Below are 21942 nucleotides of genomic sequence, written 5' to 3'. Positions count from 1 at the left end.
GGGTAGTTGTAGCACTTGACCTACTTTGCACATGCTCATTCTTTATAGTTACTGCACACCATAGCCATCTCTCTCTCTCTCTCTCTCTCTCTCTCTCTCTCTCTCTCTCTCTTTGTGTGTGTGTGTACTATGGAAGGTCACATTAGCCCCTTCACCTTTTTCTACTCCAAAGCAACCTACATCAATAATAAGTACCATGGAAGTCGGTAGAAAAGAAGCATGAGCACTGAAGCAAGGATAGAAATCATGGTATGACATCTCGATTGTCAAGAACAAGGTCAATAAAAAAACATATACTCAACTATGGCTCATTGTTGGTGGAGGTAGACCGAAGGCCTTACAAAAATTATTAATAATTATTGAGAAGCTCATGCATCTTCATATATTTATCAAGCTTAGAAATTTAGATGTTGAAGCAAGTCTTGTCTCTAATGTTTGTATTACATTGAATCATCTCAAGGTATCCCACTCAGCGAACAAGCAAGTTTTTTGTCAAGAGAACCTCTTTGATGATGATCTTGAATAATGGTAATAGAAAAGAATCAATCATCAATCTACAATTGCTACTTCCTTGGGTGTTCATTAAAGGAATATAGTGACATCAAGTACTTGATTGGATATGAAAGATGAGGATGAAGTGTTACGACTTAGTGCTTGTTAGAGATAATTGCCTCGAAATAGCAATATTACATGTGAAACTAGATATTTCATCTATGCCTTCTAGACATTGGAGATGAGAGTTTCACCTAACAAAAAGTACATATGTTAGTAAATAATTGAGGCAAAATGTGTAATCAAGCATCCCATATATTTTCTCGTGAATCTTAGGTAGCATGTTATTCTTGCAATCTTTGATTGATTGGATTTTGATTTGGACTGATATTCATGATGCATTCTAGAATAATAGGAAATCCTTTGGACCAATACCAAAGCTACTATTGTAGATTAATATCTATACAAAATTGGATGAACAAAACTTGTTGCTTGTTCCATATGCTATCAAATAAACTAGGTTTATACTACCCAAGCATTTTAGAGTACCAATTAGCGTATTATGATGCTTAGAAATCATTCCATATAGTACCAAAATCTCAAGAATGTTTCTTGGCTTTTCTCTTAAATATAAGGACGTTATACATATCAAGTATCTCCTTTATAGAACCAAACCCTATATGGAGTTCAAATTTGGTATTTTTCATATAGTAGAGGGTTTTGTACGATTGCTCTTAGGTTCCTCTTGTTACCCTATATAGCACTCAAGCATGAAACTAAGCCAAAAAATTTGAATCTCAATCGAGTGGCGACATATAATACCAAAAGTACTCGCTTTGGTAACAAAGTCTATCTGCATTACCAAATTTGGTACTTGTTTGTTGTTGTATGCACAAATTTGGTGTTGTATTTTACCTTGCATAGTATCAAAGTATGTAATATACTTCAAATATAAGGCTGATTTGAATAGCAAGAGTGGCATATGGTACAAAAAGTTCCTTACTGGGTACCAAAGTGAATGTGCAATACGTGATTTGATACTTTTTTGTGCTGCACTAGTTCTATAACGTACTAAACTTGGTATTACAATAGATTTGGTGCTTCGCTATATCTTATATAGTACCCAAGCATGTGCACCAAAGATGAAGCTAAAATAAATGGTAAGACTAACATATATTACCAAAAGTACCTTTGCTAATACCAAATTGTATACACAATACCAAATTTGGTACTTTATTATGTTGCATTGATTCTATATAGTACCAAAATTGGTGTTGCAACACATTTGGTCCCCTACCTTGAATTACAATTAGTATTCTATAATACCAAATTGTGTTATGTCCCAATTTGGTACTCTATACTAGTTTGGTAAGGAGTACCAGTCTGGTACTCTCTACCAATTTGGTAAGAACAATATCATTTTAGCACTATTTTGAATTTATGGATTGTCATAAAAATATATGGGCTATTTTGTTGTGAAAGTTTAAGCTCTAATTTGGACTATTTTCATGTGATAGCTTGAGCTCTATATAAAAGATTCAAGGGTACTTATCCTACAACACCATATTGGGGAATATGGGACTTTCCCATAAATTTGGGACACATGGTCTAATCTTGAGATTTGTCATAACTTGAACATTATAACTCCAAATCGAGTGCCCTCAATAGATTCCATTTTTCAAGCGCTTCCCAATGATAGGTCACATCATATGGTTTCGAGAAACTTACAGGCATGTTATCCGGGTGTCACCTTTTTAGTATTCAAAAAATGGGAATTGGAAGATTCCCAAACTCACTAATATTGTATTCTACAGTGATGTTGTCACTCAGATCCTTTGAGACACTAAACCATTCTTTGTTTGGAAGTTAAAAGATTGATATATATGCTACTATGTATATCATATCCAAATGATATATTTCAAGGAGGCTTTTAATCAAATGCCCAAACTTGTGCATGCTCTATTTGTTGTGCAAGGAGCAACTTAGCTTAGTGTTCTGCAAACCAAGCAATAAGTCCACACATAACTATTTTGTGGGAATCCATGTTGTGCTAAAAGCTTGTCGATAGTGAATATTGTGCAAAGGAATGCTTGCTTGGAAATTGCTACGAATGTGGTTGTCATTTTGCCCACACAAGATTGTACTAGATAGTAGAGAGGTGACTATGAAGGTCTTTAGGGATGTGGTTGTCATTTTGCCCACACAAGATTGCACTATGAATGTGGTTGTCATTTTGCCCACAAAAGATTGCACTAGATAGTAGAGAGGTGACTATGAAGGTCTTTAGGGATGTGGAAACTAGATAGCTTGGTGTAATAGAAGTGAGAAGAAGAGAAAGGATCTGGTTGTGAAAATAATGCAAAGTGCTAATTTTTTTGTCTCTTTTTAGATCATGTCAAAAGCTTCATCAAGTATAACTTCGTGTTTAGGTGGAAAGCCCAATAATTCAAAGATTGCTTTCTTAGGTTTCCTAGCAATATTCTCATGTCTATTGTTGATTTTGTAGAGGAAATTTCATTTAAAATGCCAAGTGAGATTCAATCCATGCACTGGTGGTGGTCAACCCAAGTAACCATATTGGTACACATCTCTTATGTGAGAAACTTAATAGGCGTTGTTGAGAAGACCCTATATTTTTATATATCACATGACAAGCTCCACGACACATTGTTTGTTCAGCATTGATTTATGCTTCTTGATGTTGGGGGTAAAGGCGCCTCTGCCTAGACGCCCATGTATTACTACACTGACAGTCACCACTATTGCACACTGCAGGTGGCGGGCGCCCATCACAGTCACTTTATTCTTTATTCTTTTAGTGACAGTTTGAATCAAGGAAGGCCCAGTCACACATTGTGACTGTTGGAGTTCCCATTTCTAGTCTCTCCCTTTCTTGCTCTTGCTCTCTCGCCATAGCTCTCGAGTCCAACCTTCGATCCATTGCTCCCTTTCAACTGGTATCAGAGCTTTGCTTTCCGACTCTTGAGCTTGGTTCATGGCATTCTCAGCATCCCATCGACTCCCTACTTGCATTGGGTCTCCTTCCCGGCAGCCATATCCGACTCCTTCGAGCTCCCGTCACTCCCGTCACTCCCCAGCTTCCCGAGTACATTTTCGACATTGTTGGGCACCTTCAAGGCATTACATCAGAGGTATTTGATCATTTTCTTCAGGGTTTACTTTAGTTCTCAGGTCTCATAGGCTGTAAACAAGTTGTGGGCAGTCATAGCTCACACCTCTTGGAGTTTCCTTCACCTCGATCTTGCTTCTAGCCTATCAAGGCTTGCTAAGGCTTGGTGTAGGCCTTCTTTGGCCTTCATTTGTGCCCCCTTTGGGCCCCATTGTTGACACGTGGGACAATACACCCCCCAGCCAGCTCACGTTTTTTTTGCGCCTGTTTCAAAACCTGGCCCAAAAATCACTCTTTTTGTCATATCTCAGGCATTCGGAACCCGATTCAGGCAAGATAAGAGTCTAAGTTGGGGTTTTGGCACGCTCCGGATGCAATGGTGATGTTAGATTTACCAAATTTTGATGATAGAATATTCTACAATAGATTTCAGGTCTGAGACAGTATGTATTTCTATGCCTATGCTTGTTTGGGCATGACTACATAACCAGTTTGATGCCTATTGCATCCCAATTGATTCGGGGATTTAAGCTACATGTAATAATATGCTTTTTGCTTGATTTTGGGGCTGGAAATACACAATTTATAATAGTAAATGCATGTTGAATACTCTTGGGCTGAAGCTATCTTTCATGCTTTGACATATGCCTATTGGTTCTGGATGTATGTCTTGGGTTATGCTATGATGTATTGATCATCGAGGGACGACTTTGAGCTTGTCATTGGATCCGGATGCTTTTGGAAGCTTCAGCTTATTTCAGCCCACACTTATTGACATTGGTCTATGCTTGACAGTGGTCAATGCTTTGACAGTTATATGCTCTTTGGGTACATGCTTACCCGTTGCCTACGGCTTGATGCTCATGTCACGGTTGATTACCCTATGCATATGTTGAGCTTGAGTGCTCATTGAAGCTCCACCTTGAATGCATTTTGGATTATTTGGAGTAGTCTTGGATGTTACTTGGCTTGTCTGAGTTTGGATTGGGATGTACTTGATGTCTTACATGCTTATAAATGCTACATATGGATGCTCTGCCGCCTACATGTTCGGGATATACTATTGATGTATTGTCTTGGACTTATGTCATTGGCACTGTGTCTTGCCTTGGCTTGAGCTCTTGAGCTCGTACATATGACTTTTGTGCCAGTGGGAGCATTCTTGAATGCTTATGAGACATTGAGCAGGCGGTGCTTTTATGCATTGAGCCGTTACATGCCATTGAGCAGTTACAGACACTTGAGACTTTGGGACTTCTTACCTTTTGGGATGATACATCATATGTCTTGGTTCACTGTATGCTTATGAGCTAAGTCTCAGTTTTGGATCTGTATCTTTGTGAACTGACACCTACTTGTGTCAAGTTTTGGTAGTGGCAGGAACACTTTGTCTCGTTGACTAGGGGGTGTGCCTACTCACTGGCAGATGATTGTATGACATACTTGGGTGTTGGATTCATGCTTATCGACCATCATATGCTTATGCTATGCCCGCATGATGCCGGCTTTGGTCTTGGCAATATCTAATTGCCTTGGGATCGGATTTTGGCACTGTTAGCTCTCTTTTACTGAAATCTGAAATTTATTACAGCAAGCATATATGTATGTACTAACATGGATTTTTCATGCTAAAACACTATGAAATGATGTACTTTCACTAGTACTTGGTGGGCAGCAGCTTTGGTTTCACTTTCCTCGCCATTTTCCTCTGATTTTGGTGATTTTTTTGTCATTTTCAGCAGAAAATAGCAAGTAGTTTTGAATTGTCTATAGTATTCCAGATTGCATTATGGCGAGTTTGTCCACTAATCATGCTATTTTCAACATCACTAAGCTTGATGGTACAAATTACTCTTATTGGAAGAGCCAGATTTGGCAGGCGTTGGTGCATAAATCGCAGATCAAACCTTTGAGGTTAAGCGGGCATCCACCTGCAACTATGCCAAATGAGGAATGGCTTGAGCTTGATGAGTTATGCAAGTCCACCATTGTATTGTCTCTCACAGAATAGGTTCACTACAATGTATTTGAGGAAGAACAGAGTGCATGGCAGTTGTGGGATAAAATCAAGAATCTCTATGACAAGAAAAGTCCAGCGAATCAAATGTATTGGCTGAAGCAGCTTATGGATCTGCACATGAAGGAGAATGTGACTATTTCTACTCACTTGAGCTAGTTCCATGCTATACTCAAGAACTTGACATTGCAGGACATCACTTTTGCAGAGGATGTCACTCCTCTTTTCTTGCTTGGTACTCTTAATGAGTCATGGGATGTATTCCACACTACGTTATGTGCCTCTATTACTACCTTGAAATTATCTGATGTTGAGAGTGCTCTTCTGCAGGAAGAGGTTAAATGTAAGAATTTGGATGCCTCTCGTGTGTCTCATGCTATGACAGTTAGAGGCAGGAATGATGGATATGGAAAGCATGGCAGTGGTAGTGGCTGTGGACAGGATTCTCAGAAATCTTGGTCTAAGTCTTGTGGGAAGTCACGTAGCAAATCCTATGGCAGGAATGCAGATGTTACTTGTCACCATTGTGGGAAAAGGACCGTATTAGGCCACAATGCCATGAATTGTGCAATGAAAGGCACAAAGATAAGGGGAAAGACAAAGTGTAGGATAAGTCTTCTGATTGCAGCATAGTACCTGCAAAGTCTAGTGTTAAAATTGAAGAGATCAATGTTATGTAGCCTGAGGATATTGATGATGATGATTATATCCTAGTAGCTTCTTCTAGTGCTTCGCAGATGACAGAGATACACTCTATGTATGCACAGTGTTGGCTCTTGGATTCAGGTGCGTCCTTTTATGTGATACCTTGTTGAGAGTGATTTCATTCATACCGTACTGTTTCGGGTTCTATGCGCTTGGGTGATGACAACTCTTTTGATATTGTGGGCATTGGTGATGTTAGGCTGTAGTTTCCTTCTGGCAACAGTTTTGTTATGCAGGATGTATGTCATGTACCTGCTTTGACACGTAGTCTCATGTCAGCTGGACAGCTTGATGATGCAGGATATCATGTATGTTTTGGAGACTCTGCATGGAAGATCACTCGTGGCAAACTTGTTATTGCGAGAGGTGCCAAGGCTGGCAGTCTCTACCCCTTGATTGTATCAGCTTCTTTCCTTGACCATGTTTTGTCTATGGATTCTATCCCACATGTATCTCTTTGACATGCCCGGTTGGGCCATATGTCTTTGAAGGGAATGAAAATGCTTTCTAGTTTTCAGTACTTACTGCCCCTTGATTATGCATGTTTTGATTCATGTGAGCATTGTCTTTATGGCAGGTAGACTAGGCCTATGCATAAGAAGTCTGGTAGGCCACGCATGAGTGAGCCCTTGGCATTGGTACATTTAGATGTCTGTGGGCCCATGCCTTGTCAGTCTATGGGTGGCGCAAAGTATTTTGTTACATTCATAGATGATTTTTCATGGAAAGTTTAGCCTTATCCTCTGATGTCTTGGCTGTGTTTTAGAGATGGTTTGCATTGGTTGAGAACCAGTCTGGATATAGGCTAAAATGCCTAAGGAAAGATAATGGGGGTGAGTATGTCTCACGTGCTTTTGAGCAGTTATGTGATGAGAGGGGTATTAAGCGTCAGTTGACTGCCCCCTACACCCCCTCCCCAGAATGGTTTGGCTGAGCGGATGAATAGAACCATCCAGGAGCGTGTACGCAATATGCTTAGCCATGCTGGCCTACCACAGAGCTTTTGGGCTAACGCAATTAGTACAGCTGTGCATGTCATAAACAGATCACCTTCTAGTGATTTGGACTTCCATGTTGCAGAGAATTCATGGTTTGGAAAACCTCCCTCTTATGCGCATCTCCGTGTCTTTGGATATCAGGCATTTTTCCATGTGCCCAGGGACAAGAGAAGTAAGCTGGATCCGAAGAGTGTCAAATGCATTTTCCTTGGTTATGGGGATGCAGGCGAGATGGGTTACCGTCTCTGGGATCTGCAAGCGCGGAAAGTCATCCGCAGTCATGATTTAGTCTTCCATGAAGACAAGATGCATAGGCAGCCTGAGAGAGTTGTTGAGATCCGTAGGGTCATATTTCAGGAGGAACCGAGAGCTCCCACACAGCCAGTTGGATAGCCTACAGCTATAGCAGATACTCATGGTCAGGGTGTTGGATAGGCAGTTCGGCTGGCAGCAGAGCCTGCCGTGAGACGGTCTACTAGACACAGACATCCACCTGATAGATTTCAGCCCTTGATGCATTATGTCTTGGTTACAGATGCAGGAGAGCCTTTCACCTATGATGAGGCTATGCGCAGGGGTGACAGTCACTCATGGGAGAGGGCTATGTAGTCTGAGATAGACTCCCTGCATAAGAATGACACTTGGGATTTGGTTTCCTTGCCTACGAGCAAGAAGGCTTTGCCATGAAAGTGGGTGTACAAGCTAAAAAGTACCCTTGGACACTCAAGCCCGCATACAAGGCTAGATTGGTAGCAAAGGGTTTTAAGCAGGAGCATGGTGTGGAATTTGACAAGGTCTTTTCTCCTGTGGTTAAGATGACCACCCTGCACTTAGTCTTGGCTTTGGTTGCTCAGCTTGACTTGGATTTATACTAGATGGATGTCAAGATGGCTTTCTTACATGAGGACTTGCATGATGAGATTTATATGGAGCAGCCTAAGGGCTTTGTAGAACCTAGCAGGACCTAGTGTGCAAATTGAAGAAAAGTCTTTATGGCTTGAAACAGGCACCTAGGGAGTGGTATCATAAGTTTGATGCCTTTATGCAGTCACAGGGCTACAGCCGGAGTGCTATGGATCCGTGTCTTTACATGAAGAAAGCCCATGATGGTTCTTTATTGATTTTGGTACTCTATGTGGATGATATGCTGATAGTAGGGAAAGCTCATGATGAGCTAGATGCTCTTAAGGCTCAACTCAAGAAGATCTTTGAGATGAAAGATCTGGGACAGGATGCTCACATACTTGGTATGCGCATTAGATGTGACAGGTATCAGGGACTCCTCTACTTGTCACATAGAGGGAGTACATTCATAAAGTCCTTGAGCGCTTCCGCATGCAAGACGTAAAGCCTATTGGTTGTCCATTGCCTTCTTATGTGAAGGTATCACAGGCTGATTATCCATAGACAGATGAGAAGAGGGCCGAGATGGCCAAGATTCCCTATACATCCGCAGTGGACAGTCTTATGTATGCCATGATAGCCACTCGTCCAGATATTGCCTTTGCAGTTGGTGTTGTGGCATGCTATATGGCTATACCTAGCAAGAAGCATTGGGATACCGTGAAGGGTATCATGAGGTACCTGAAGGGCACTGCAGATATATGCATATGCTATAGTAGCCAGGATACAAGAGTCATGGGGTACACTGACTCTAATTATGCAGGACATGCAGATAGTAGGAAGTCCACTTCCGGCTATGTATTCACATATGCTAGAGGTGCTATTTCTTGGATGTCGAGGGTGCAAAAATGCACGGCCCTTTCTACTACAGAGGACGAGTATGTTGCAACCACTGAGGCTTGCAAGGAGGCCATTTGGTTGGGTCATTTGGTTGCGGACCTTGGTATTGATGCTATCCCTACACTGCATTCGGATTCTATGAGTGCTATTCAGTTAGCCAAGAATCCAGTCTTCCATGCGAAGACGAAACACATTGAGGTGAGGTATCACTTCATACGTGGGGTCGTTGAGGACAAGTCTGTTGATCTTGTCAAGATCTCGACTGACCAGAATCTTGCAGATCTGCTCACGAAAAGCCGCTCTACAGAGCACTTTGCCTTCCTCAGGAGGTTGATGGGCGTGGGATGAGATGACGTCTTTCCTCATCCTGTTGTACATGTATAATTGTTGTACTGTCTTTTTTTCTTTTTCTTTTCACTCCTCACTAGGGCAGATTCTCCTTTAAGTGGGAGGTTGTTGGGGGTAAAGGCGCCTCTGCCTAGCCACCCGTGTATTACTACACTGATAGTCACGGCCACTGCACGCTGCAGGTGGCGGGCGCCCGTCACCCTCACTTTATTCTTTATTCTTTTAGTGATAGTTTGAATAAAGGAAGTCCCGGTCACACATTGTGACTATTGGAGTTTCATTTCTAGTCTCTCCCTTTCTTGCTCTTGCTCTCCCACCATAGCTCTCGAGTCCAACCTTCGATCCGTCGCTCCCTTTCACTTGACAACTAGCTGAAACAACAAGGACATCATCTTTATGATATTATTGGATATGGCCAAATGGTGCTACTTCTCAATTTGAGCATACAAATATTTCTGTTTCATGGCAAGGTACTATCAATTGATTGGCTTGCACATGATGTATAACTTCTCCACCTCAAGATATGGAAAAGGAGAGCATCATGGTGCATGTGCTATCATAAAGAGAAACCTCACTCATGAGGAGCTCAAACCACATGGTTCACCTGTGAAGGGTGCAGCTAATGATGTTAATTTTGTTAATTCAACATTTCAACCCACAAGAGAAGTGCATAGATGTAGTACTCATAGAGTTTTCTGATTTGTTTCAAAGGATGATGTACAACATAATCTATTGTGGGGCTCTCAACACATTACAAACTCCCACTCACTCCATTGTGTTGATGGATGCTCAACAAAAAACCCATATATTGTGTGCTTTCAAATGCTGTCATGATTTTGTCATCCATGTTTGAACAGGTAGTGGAGGAGATGCAAGAAGACAACACATAAAAGAATAGAAATATGTCTCCATTGTACCTTTGATAGAGATGATAGAAGCAGATAGGGATTGCAACAATGAAGAAGATGTGGAGGATAATGGAGATATGTTTTCTATGCCAATGAGTTAGAATCATAACATTGCAATTTATGAAAGAGACCCTAAAGTGTTGTTCTCCATGTTGTCCACTAGGGACACCTTTGCAATCAAGGCAATCAAGCCCAACGAGGACTTTTACCTTACAAAATGCACATAAACAATGTATCAGACAACATGAGTACAAAAGGACCTTTGGAATAACAAAATTATCAGAGCTCAAAAAATAGTTAAGGGCTTGTACTATGGCTAGGTTGAAGGCAAAGTCGACACATGTACCCTATTGGATTGAACCCCTCTAGTGATAATCTATTCCCATCTTGTCTAAGCTATACACTTCCCCATTTAGGCTATCCCTAGAATCCATAACCAATTTATATTATCCATTGAGGTATATGGGAACATATGTAATAGTATGCCATATGATGATGGAAGTGACCAAGATGTAGGCATAATAGCCTTGGCCCCATTTTCCATACAAGTGGAAAAATATAGGCTTTTCCCAAATAGAATCTTACTCTATAGAATTCTTATATTTAAGGCTTTTTTTGGCTTTCTCTTTGACAAGTAAGCCTATAGTACCAAATTTGGTACAAAGAGTGATCCTAAACCAAATTTGTTCAAAACAATGGTCCTAAATCACATTACTAAATTTAAGTTCAGTACTAAATTTGGTACAAATTAGGGTTTCTGAACCATAGTAAAAATTTTGAAACTAAATTTGGTATGTCATAGTACCAAATTGGATGTATTATGCACATTGCTATTGTCAAGACCTAAAATGGGCTTGTCATTGGCTCTATGGCACTAGCCGCGCCTCTACTACTCACCTTAAACCACCCCACATGGCCTCACAGCTAGGAGCACCTAAGAACTTTGCATTTGTAGGATTTGTAGTCGAATTGAATATTCTTTCTCACACTCCTCAGAGGGATTCCCTAAACATATTGGTGTTATATGCCATGTAGGCACATACAAAAGGGAGCGCCCCTTGGCTGATCACTGCAGCTCCACTACGGCTCTCCTACACCTCAAGGATTGGCCCCAAGATGCACCATGAACACATAAAAAACATTCGAAACAAGCTCTACTCTTTGATTGATCGATCCTCCAAGAGATAATAGATAAAACTCATTGAATATCCCCCAAAGAACGGAATATCTAACTCTACAGCTTAGGGTACCTCACACTCTCCACGTAGTTCATCGCTCATACAAACAGGTGCTATGCATCTAGGATATGATACCATATGGTGCATGCAATGCAATTGTGTATGACCACCATGCTCAAACAAGTTTATTCATTAACAATCAACATCGTGAAAGTGCAAAAACATTTCCTTTCATGCTTTTCTTCTAATCCATGATTGATGCATTGCTTAGGGCTAATATACTGAGCTTTCTTGTGCTACTAGACCCTTTTAATTTTAGACAACAATGAATCCTATATGGCATGCATTATGAAACATTAGAATTCACGTTTGTTGGTATGTTTAAGACATATTTTTCATGTATTTTTCTTTTACTACGAAAGTGATAAAAATCCACTTTAACAAAGAGATAGGGCTCAATTGAGAAAACCTTATGCTTTACTCTACCATACATTCACAAACATAAATCTTATTTTTTCTTATTTTTCGGATGCAAAAAACCTATTTTTATTTTTATTTTTTCTTATTTATCTATAGGAAATTATTGATATTTACTGATTTATTGGTTTAGATTGATTGATCTTACTAAGAATGATTTTCTTATTGTGTTTCAACCCATAGAAACATCATGCACACGAAAAAACCCTAAATTACATAATCATAGGTTTTGCATGTTTAGCATAAAATTATTATACATTTGATTTTCTTGATTTCTTTAACATGACTGATAAATCAAAAGATTGGCAACCAAATACAACCATTTTCAATCAAAATTTATTATAAAACAATGAAATTGATGACTTAAAAAATTGATGCCTTATGACATACATATTTCAAAATTAGTAGCCATCTAACACTTCCCAATAGCTCTTGATGATCCTTCCAACCTTGATTTACATCCCTTTATACTTGTGCATCATCACATGATCAAAATTTTCCATCTCGGTCCACCCCCTTCTCTCATACACTAATCCATGAGAACGTACAACAAGAGAAGAGAGGACAGAGGACAGAGGACAGAGAACATAGAAATGCTAAAAATTGGTACTCCTTTTTACACATCTCTATATTATTTTATCTTTCAAGTATATTCATATTTTTCACTTCTTTATACTTTAGTAGGCTTCTCTACCTACCTCACACTAGCAGGGACTCCTAGAACAATTGCCTAATAGGCTAGTAGAACAGGGTCACTAAGTTGGCTTTCTAAAATAGGTCTTTCAATGCCAGACAATGTCGTTATAGGAGGAAGACAACTACTCAAATCTCCACCAAATATGCCTAACCAAACCCGAGGACTTCATGCCTTGATTGGTGGTCCCCAATAAATGAAAAGGAAATAAACCCCCATATTTACATAAAACAATATCAGCTACTTAAGGGAAAAACTCGAAAATGCAATAACACCACCTGGAATGCCAAAAGAAGCTCCCTGCAGCAAAGGCTCCCTCTAGGCACTTTGGCAAACCTATCTGATGCAGTCCGTAAAACAGAAAACCATTAAATGCACCCACACCAAACAAACACATGGCCCTCTTGGCCTTAAGGAATATAATAGTTCATAACCAACAAAGTGGCCCCCTTGTCCTTACAAATTCAAGCATTTAAACCCAACAAAAATGGTCCTCTTGGCCTTATGACTACTAAAGCACAAGAGCGACCAAGGATAAGGGATTCTTAGGCCCTATACTAAATGCATTAGGTTATTAGCTAAACCGGCCCCGACATAAATAGCAAGGGGGTGTCCAATGAATATGACGATCCACAAACCTATGCAGTCATGATTGAGTAGGAAGGTGCTCAATTGCTACATGACTTATAACCCAAACTAACCATGGGTTGCCAAAATAGGACATGTCAGCAAGAAGATCCCAAAGTAGTCCAAGGCTAATGTTAGAAGATAATTGTAAAAGCTCCCCTGGACCACAATTAAAAAAGATATCTTCAATAAAAGCATAATTAGCTAGGGAATCTGCAAAGAGATTCCACTATTGAGGAATTAGCTGACAAGTCATTGACTCAGAAATATGCAACATATCCAAGGCTGCATGTTGTTACATCTGTAAGATGGAATCCCACACACTATAGGTCCCATTTAGCTGATTGATTACTAACTGCGATTCATCTTTCACCAATAATTGGCGGATATCACCACATCGGGCTACATTTAGCCCCATGATCAAGGCCTTGTATTATGCTATATTATTAGTAAAAGAGGGTATGACTCCCATCTTCATGATAACCCTATGTCAAGGTCTTTAATGACCACACCAATACTCGCATATTTAGTGGGCCCTCCAAAAGCTCTGTCAAAATACAAAGTATAGACGAGGTATAGACCCTATCTTCTGTGATAGGCCATGCCATATTGATCAGCTCACTCGTACTTATGCTAATCAAAATCAAGTCTAGAGAGAGGATGTATAATAGGTACAATCTCTCCTTGCTAAACTCGATAGGAATGCTAGTCAGAAATATATGACAATGGTGGCAGTAGACCTTAATCTCCCATGTGAAAGATCCGACTTGCCACTCAATAACGTGATAACCTTTTCTCCGAAAGATCACTCAACCTTTGTGGTAACATTGTGCTAGATACTGATGCTCAAGATTGACAATGATTCGTCCCATTTGATTGTCTTGGTTCTTACTGTAAGTTAAAGCTGAATCATGAAGGACTTGCATAGGCACCAGACCTAGCGTCAGCCCTTACACATAGTAAGGCTTCACCTTATTAAAGTTAACTTTATTCTTAAACTCTACCTCTTGCAAATCTGCTAAAAAGGGATGTAGAAATATTCTTTCCTAAACGTACAATTTTGAATGGCCCATCCTAGTTGGGTTCCCGGGGGGTCCACCTTACAAAATCATGGATATCACGTGCGTGCAAAGGCATATTTTAAAACCCCTCTGTAACCTTTTTTGCCCTATTTAATATATACCTCCTGTTATCTTTGTGGTATATTATAATAACCCTCCTGTAATTTTAAAATTTTAAGCTTATGCATTTCTCCCCCCCCTCCCTGTATAATTTACATTACAAGATCTTTGGTACTACGCAAGAGTGGATTGCCAGACCCGATGAAGAGAAGTCCCTAACTATGAAGAGAAGTGTTCAATGAGTTTCTAGATTGAGAAAGCAAAATGCCCAATGAATATGCAAAAAAATACACGTGTTAGATATGCAATTGAACTCTTGCTTGAAGAATCAACGACGAGTATCAAAATACAACTAGATGGTGGAGTTGGGAAGAATAAAGGGTTAAAAAAGTATTAATAGCCTCAATTGCACCAGCCTTTGTAAGACCTACAAAATTGAGAGATGTCTATGAGGATCCACCACTACCATATGCCCTTTTGAAGTGGGAAACAACTGAAAACAAAAAGAAAAGAGCGTAGTTGTCAAAATTGGAACCACATGCAGAGGTATATTATAGCCATCCCATCTAATAGAATGGGACAAAGAATAGATGGACAATAGTAGCTGCACTTAAGGAGAGAATATTTCCTTGAGAATAGGTCTGCTAGACCCATCCGATCTTTTTATTTCTAGTATATTCTCCAATCCATAAAAGACAAAATTGGCATGACTTTGAGAGGATTACAAAAGAACACCCTAACTGCTTGAACCACCCAATCTTTCATGAACCATTGGGTGAGCCAAGCTTCAACCATAGGTACACCCCTCAGAAGTCACAAATAGGCTTACTTGAAGAGATAAATAAAGAATGACAGTATTGCATGCTTCACCATATTGATTTGGTGTGATAACCTTGTAAGAGTATCATTTTATGACTCTATTTCGCACATATTCGCATGGCTCATAGGCTTTCAAACCATGGCAACTATGGCTTATGACCATGTGTGCAACCACTCCTTCCACAATTAAATATTATGCTATTCGGCTACACAAATGTTTCTATCCACAAAACTGTCCATTAGTAGAAAGATGGAAGACGCCAAAAAAAATTTTGATAGCTTAGTAACAGAAAAACAGGTCTACTCTCAACATTTCTGCTACACAACTTCATAATGCCAGACTGCATAGGGCTTGCATGAGTCTAGACTTTGCTTTAATAAAGTCTTAAAATAGACGTATTCTAGGTGACAATCTGGCACACTTGGGCACTAAGACCTTGCTTTGATAAATTCTTAAAACAGAACTATGCTAGGTGTGACAATCTAGCACATTTGGGTACTAAGATAGACATTGTCAGAGCTGCAATAATCCTTCAGGCCCACTTCTAGCACTTAGTTCCAAGCTAACACAGCCTTTAAATGCAACCCATAGAGACATTTTCTAGCGAAGGACCCTCCAACGACACTTAGCTAGGTATTCAGAGAAAGACCATTCTTGTCCATGGGACATGTGTCGAGGCTTTTGCTGAATCATCCAGGCCCATTCACTTGAGGCACTGGATGGAGAAGACATTTTATGTGAAAAGTTTCCTTAACATCGTATGTGGCACTTGAAAGCACTCGGTTCAAAAGTAATCTAAAAAACTGGCTCGTCTGATTGCAGATCTTTGTCAAATGTATTTGATACTGCAACTAGAGAGTGGCTTTCCAACCTTGACTGAGAACCTTCATTAGGACAAAGAAAAACACCTATGCAGGTTGAAATCCATGCTATTAGGGCCAATACAGCAATAAGAAGCAACTGTCCATCTTGTAAAACGTAGTGCGGTGAAACACATCAGCCCTTTGCATTGGGCATGCCATGGAGTAAAAAAATAATAATAAAGAAAGCGCAGCATTCCATATAGAGAAGAGAGGCAAGTGTGTCCTTGTGAGATCACTCCATAGTTCAACCCTTGATGCCAAGAGCTCGAAAAAGCAGGAGTCCCTACTCAGATTGCAAAAAGTTCTTCCTGTTCTTATGAGACACAAAGTAGAGGCCAACATTAAGAAAATGACGAGTGTATCAACACTGACATTTTGGTCACATCTCAACCACCCTCAGCATTTAGGGTATGAAGCTACAAAAATAATACGCTACTACATGGCAAAGACATGAAGACAATGAGGCTGCTAAATATAAATTTTTGACTTCAATATATTTCCTTGCATATGATTTGAGCACCAAAGAGAACTTTTTTATGCCACCAGCAGGTAAATGGGATAATCGGTACAAAGTTGACTTTGCATGCCAACGAACCTAATAAGGTATCACATGATACAACTCAAGGCAAATATGTTAGTTTTCTCACCATGCACCAGGAAGATTGTAGAGAGTATTACCTGCCTAAACATAGCGGTCACTAAAAAACTGCATTTCAGAAACCAAATTTGAAGCTGCCAACTTTGGCATCCATCACTGTGTCCCAAAATGAGCCAGCATTTCTTTGCTTAGCTTTTGCTGCAGCTTTACTCTCCAGTTCTTCAATAGAACCAGGAAACATCTGGACATACAAGCTCTTGAACTTGTCATGCAAATTTACACGGTCTCTTGTGCCTGATACCAGTTGAGCAGAATTTGGCCGCTTCAGAAAGTCTAATACATTGAGAAGATTGCTCCTGCTCAACAGCGTAAAAAATATCAAGTCTATGTTCATCATGAATCAGCCCAAGTTTACAGCAACGAAAAGTCGACAAAGAAAAGAATGATCATGGTGCTGTAACAGGTATAAAAAGAAATATGTTCAGCTACACAACTTTCGTCTAGTGGAAAGCTATCAATGCAAATCAACAGAAGAAGCTACCTTTGAGCTTTGTACTCCCATGAGCATGATCATATTGAAGCTTAAAATTAGATGGAACAATGGAGCTTTGTACAGATAGGTCTGCATTTTAAAAAAATGAAAAAGATAAGATGGAATCTAAAATATAACTGCCACTGACCTCCTTCACTTAGGCTCCACTTATTCTTGTGAAACTTTTATACCAAAGAAATACATAATACAAACAGTAAAGTGAACAATAGAGCTTACCTGGTCCTGTGTCTATGTTACTGGCATGACTACCACTACCATAATCTTTTTTAAGCCTCTCTTGAAGCTTCAGTTTTTGGAGTATTATATTAGAGGAGTGCTTATTTGCTTCCTTGTTGACCTCTTCGAGTTCGTCGTCACCTTCTGAAGGGGCAGATGCAGATACACCATCCCTCACAATGATATCTGGTGTTTCGCGACTTTTTCGACCGAACTTCAGCAAGCGCTTGAAACCTCTTGCAGGTTCTTTGGGTGGAACGATCACTACTATAGACTTTTGAGAGGAGCCCAACTTCTTTTGTGAGTGAGTGAGATCCGTATCAGAAGAATACTGAACTCCAGAAGAATCCCGAGAAGCAAGACTTCCAACTGGGGACTCCACAAGGGTAGCAGCAGAGGGACTGAAGTAGTCAGGAATGATAGCGCCTAGATGCTTCAAACTTGAGCTAGCCGGAGAGGCAGCTTTCATAGGAGAGACTCTGGGCGCATATTGCTCTCCACTTGCTAGATTAGCATGAAATGACGCAGAACCACTTGCTGAGGATGCAATATGCACCACTTGGCCAGTACTCTCAGAGAGAAGTTGAGACAAAGTAGCACTTGGCACTCCCTTTCCAGCTGCTTCATCCCAAGGTGTGTGAGGTACAGAGTCTGGCTCAGATGCAAACTTACTATCGTGACATTCATTAGTGTCCAATTCCATGGGAAATGAAACAATGTGACAACCCCTCTCAACGTGTGGCAATTTATCATCCTTCAAAAGTTCAGTAGCCTTGGCATCTTCGCATATAGCAAAGAAGCCACCATCTGAGTTATGAGTTACATCAACATCTGACAGCTCTAGAGTCTGTGCTTTCCCTTTCTCCTCCTCCTTGTAAGAAGATAAGGAAGCATCTGCAACTGGGGCTTCCACAGGAATGCATTCCCCATCGCTGGTGTCCATGACGCTCCTTGCAGATGCATGAGCCTCTTCATCAGAAATTCTTGTAGGAGTTCCTGGGACATCTTCGTCAGAACTCTTCACTGCTTCGGCCTTCAGTTTTGCAATCCCTGGCCCAGCACCAGGTCCAATGCCAGACCCTTTGCGCAAAAAGGGCTTCATTTCCTGAATAGGAGCAACAGAACTTTGCCTTATCTTGCTCATGATAGGAGCCTCCACTTTTATGTCAGTTTCAGTGCTCAAGAGGGAGAGGGAGACCTCCCCTTCAGGCATAGGAGATGGATCTGTTAATTCACCTGTCACAAAACTCTGCCTGGTTTGCCTTGGTCGGGTCTTCTTCTCTACCCTTGAACTTCTTTTGGGTACACTGCCATTTGGTCCTGATTGTAAAGCCTTGCTTGCTCCTGGATGCTGAGCAGGAATCCCAGCATCCTTGGAAAGCACTATCGCAGAGCCCGACAACTTCCCTGGAGATGGTTTCATGTTTTCATTCTTCGGGTCTGAAAAGCAAGGAACCAAGGAGGAAAGAGAGTTCTCAGGGGCATTTGAGGAACTAGGGGTCCTCTGGACCAATGGCTTACCCCAAAGTTCCTCAAGGAGTGGTTTTAGGGGAGATGGAAACTATTCGTCTGGAGCTCCCAGGAGTGCTTGAGTTCTTTTGAGATGCATACACCGCCTTCTTTGCCCTATGAGCTTTTGGTGTCAATGCCTGCTCTTTCACCACTCGGGGTGTTAAGGGAGGAGAGGGAGGACTACTATCAGACCTCGAGTAATCCTTTGTCAACAATGGTTGAAGATTGCCATGCCCAACCATTCCATCCTCCTGCCAACAGATGTCAAATATTCATAACACATTAGAATCTATGGACAAAATCTCATGCCAAAACAAATTCAGCCAGATCTTTACCTGGAGTCTTTGCATATCCCTCAAGTTGGCCTAAAGGGCAAGCAGCTTGGCAGCACGAGCCTTGGCATGAGCTTTGTCATTGAGCTTGGCTGTTTGGGCATCCATCTCCGCTTTTCTACGCTCTAGAGTTTCCTCCATCAGTCTTAGTTTGGCTCATCTAGAGTACAGCTCTTAGCCTTTTCTTCACCATCGCTGCTGCTACTGGTGTCCATAACATGGTGTCTCTCTTTACTTTGGTGTTCAGAAAAGTAATTGATACTGCGAATCACGACCGACCCGGCCCGCCGGCTCCCAAATCGACCAACTTGAACCTTTTTTAAAGGAGAGGCAGACCACCTTCTAGGAGAAGCTCTTTGTGAAAGACCTTTGCTTGGGTACCCTTGCGGCGGTCTCATTGGGCTTACTGCTGCAAGCTCATCAGGCAGTGGCATTGGGCTTGTACATTGTGAAACTACAGTTTCATTTATAGCAGAACAACCCCCTCTTGTATCACAGTTATCATACACTTGTGAGGGACTCCAAGATACTCCTCCATCAGCCTCTTTGGTTGGATTTGGCAGCTTACTCTGTAACTTCGGCAAGCCATGCAGGACTGCCAATCTGTCAGACGCCCTCTCCTCTCGTGCGGTGAGCTCATAGAACCAATTGCAGGCTACACTGCAAGAAAAAATAGGAAAAAAGCAGCTGTAAACTTGGGCTGATTCAAATAGCTGCTCTCACTAGATACTCCTTGTTCCAGTTCATCAAGGCTGGCCACTTACATAATGCATCTGTTATGATTACTAGCTCATTCGGTTCTTCATAGTTTGTGATAAACTCCTGCACAGAAAGGTTGCTCCGCCTGTCAATGTTGTCCACTGAAAGCCACTCCTGTTTCATACTCAGGCTGCTGCACAGCCAGCCCAGCTCTGAAAAAAAACCAACCACCTGCTCTTGTGTTACAAAAGGAGACCTTGATAGTGATATAAAATTTCACAGTGACTTGCAAACAACTGCTAGATCACATAGGGGTCGAATCTTCCAGTGAATTCGCCAGATTTCTTGCTTCAACTAGCTGAACATAGAGATGGCCCATATAGCTTGCTTCCGGATCACTGTCAAAAATACTTTTTAGAGATGACTCAACACAAAAATTAGTTACTGACATGCTAAATCAACAATTGAACAAAACAACTGATAGGAACCAACTGAAAATCAGCCCCTACATGAGGATACAAAATTTTGATAAGAGTTTAGAAACGTAGCTGACAATTGAATCTGATATGCACAAGCAAAAATCCTTAAAAAAGGAACCAAAATAAGGGACTAAGAATTGTCTTACATGATTCAACAAATATCTTTTACAAAAAAATATTACAATTTACAACATAAAACAAGAAGTTGATTCTTACCTTCATGAGTTCTCTTGAAATTATTCATCTCCTCAATAGCTGCCAAGATTATTATTGCATCATCAGAATCATTCTCATCTTTTGGAGTACTTCCATGAGAACCATGAGTAGAAAATGCATCAAACCTCAAACTTCGGTTAGATAAGTATCGTTTTTTATGTGCTTGACCATCTAGAATGTGAAATCTCATGAAGTTTGACAAGCATGAGTATGCGGATTGCTTGCCACTAGTCACTCCCGATCCATAAGCACTCCCACATTCATTGCACCACACTCGAATCAAAGGTTGGTCATTGACATCTTCCGTGATGAGCTGAAATTTATCATCTCTAGATGGCTTTCTCTCACTCAACTTCTTGCGGACCTTCTCACATTGGAGCTCCCAAATTTTGAGCGCTTCTTGTGTTACTAAAACACTCTTGAGCATGTTGACTCTCCCACCATGATCACCCGCTTCCCTTATTTGATCGCCCTCTTCCATCCCATCCATAGTAGTAGCTTCCATGGAAGTATTTAAGCTTCTACAAACACGCTTTGAGGACCCTCCATCATCCACCGTGGTTGATAACCTCTTTATGCCAACTCGCTTGCTATTCTCAATTTTCCAATGCTCCTCTTGTAATGCATTCAATATGCATACTCCATCACAGTCTTCATCTTCAATAACAAACTCGAATGATTCACTTACAATGCCATCTTGGATGATCTCTTGACATATATCACTATAAGTGCAATCTGCCATCACTCTGACGTAGCCCAGCACCTTCTTCTCGTTACTCCCATGATCACACACCTTTATGTGAGTCTTTGATGCCATGAATGATCAGATCTCTAATCAAAATAACCATACAAGAGACATGAATGATCAGATCTCTAATCAAAACAACCATACAAGAGAGAATGAGGAAGGAAGAGTAAAAAAAAAGACAAAAAAGACATTGACACACAAACTATTCTCTCTTTTTCTCTCTCTCTCTCAATCTCTCTATTTCACACACACTAATGATGGGAATTGGAAAACTGGAACCTAAATAATATGTGCATGTTAGAATCAAAGATTACCAGCTTTTCAAGAGGTCATGAAGTAGATGCGGGGGATGCAGAGATCGTTGCCACCAGCCAAGATGGGAATCAAAGCTATGACGGGTGAATGGCAGGGTGAATGTAATCCAGCTCTGCTCTTTCTCAGGAATTGGAAACTTCTTTACCAGATGTT

At 40.7% G+C, this 21942-nt stretch overlaps 1 pseudogene; it reads right to left on the bottom strand.

Annotated features, from left to right (window-relative positions):
- Positions 1-16834: 16834 nt before the first annotated feature.
- LOC148029010 (uncharacterized) lies at positions 16835-21543 on the bottom strand (annotated as a pseudogene).
- Between the last annotated feature and the right edge of the window lie 399 nt (positions 21544-21942).

This window comes from Lygodium microphyllum, chromosome 11 (assembly GCF_053477565.2).
Source record: "Lygodium microphyllum isolate KBCC chromosome 11, Lygodium_microphyllum_v1.1.10, whole genome shotgun sequence".
NCBI lineage: Eukaryota > Viridiplantae > Streptophyta > Polypodiopsida > Schizaeales > Lygodiaceae > Lygodium > Lygodium microphyllum.
The sequence above is the reverse complement of the archived record's forward strand: the minus strand, read 5'-3'. Positions and strand labels throughout refer to the sequence as shown.